We start from the raw sequence: 1,515 nt of genomic DNA, 5'->3' as shown, positions 1-1,515 counted from the left end.
GTCAGCTTCTCCTGGTTAGGATTCATTCAGTGTTTCAGGAGGTTTCTACTGGAAGCTGAATGGACCTTTTTCACAGGAGCCATTTTGACATTAAATAGTAGGGTAAACACAGATGTTACCAATGAAACTAATTAAAGTTATGTTCCATCCAGATCAAACAGAGTCAGAGTGCTGGTATTGTACATTTAGGTTAAATGAAAGACTCTGCTACACTAAATGAAATGGAACTTTATTTGCACTATTGTTGGAATCATTTTGGGTTAATGTAAGTACACTTAACTAAATATAGAACATAGATCTAGTGTTTCGGCATGCAAGTTTTCTTTTTGTGCAAATATTTCAAAACAGAACCCCAAACTGGTTGAAATGAGGCTATTTATTCTGCTTTCATTCTCTTTGGGTTTCTCCATCCATTACTTCAGTAAGCTGCTTTAACAGCAGTATAATTGGATGTCGCAGAGAGGGAAGGCATGTGATCCCTATGCGGCTGTGGAACACACAGCGTCTTTGTCTGATGAGGGTTTTCTGAGCGCTGTGGCTATGGGGGCATCCTTCACTAACATCCTGCCTGAAAGAGAAACAGGTGTGTCTGCAGCAGAGAGATTAAACTCTCTTTGACTATTTGAGGCTATTGAGTGCAGAGCACACATGCAGACAGACACCCAGCAGCAGGCACCTTTCACAGCTTCAGGCCTCAGGACACTCAACAAAATGGACCTTTGTATGAATCTATTTTAGTCTTTTTACTTAGCATGTTTGCAGAAGATGAATTTATGCAGCTTTTGATGTGGCTTCCACCCTCTCTTTGATGTATACAACACAAAAAAATTCCTCCTCGTATGATTCATAATATAGGAAAGAGGAAGATTAACACTTAACGTAGAGGGCTTCGTGAGCTATAGTGTGGCTGTGAACTAGCAGTCACACAATATTTTCTCATTGTAAATTGCTGCTTGTTCTGGTCTGGATTGTTACCACATGGCTTCCTGACACCCACTTGTGATTGTTGGATCGCAGTTCTCTATTAATGTAAGACACTGGGGTTCGGCAGGATGTGGAGTCTGTTCAGAAAAAGTATTGTAAGCCCTTTGCTTAAGGGGAGCATCAATAGAGGTGTAATTATAGGGGAAGTTTCACGGCTGTGAAATGAGCAAAGAAATGAATGTTCTGCAAATTGGCAGCCGCTCTCATGTTGACTGAGTAAGCAACACATTATAGCTGCTGGAGGGTCACACAGTTCAGGGCTCTTTGACAGAGGCAGTGCCACTCCATTTTTTACCCACATTAGGCCAGACTCAGTGATTACTGCCTCTGACCACCCGAACATCTTCTGGGGCTCCAGACCCTGAATGTTTTCTCAAAAGCCTCGAATCTTTTAGGCTTATAAAATAACTTCAACTTTGTCATTTCCCCTCAGTTGCTCTGACTGGACCCGAAAATCAATGGACCAAAAGTTCTATTACCGCAGAAATATGGTCTTTGAAAAGCTTATACTTAGTTATGCTGCTATAGGCC

Source organism: Morone saxatilis, unplaced genomic scaffold (assembly GCF_004916995.1).
Source record: "Morone saxatilis isolate NCDOM2014 unplaced genomic scaffold, NCSU_SB_2.0 Contig9, whole genome shotgun sequence".
In the NCBI taxonomy this organism is placed as follows: domain Eukaryota; kingdom Metazoa; phylum Chordata; class Actinopteri; family Moronidae; genus Morone; species Morone saxatilis.
Note: the sequence above shows the minus strand (reverse complement) of the source record.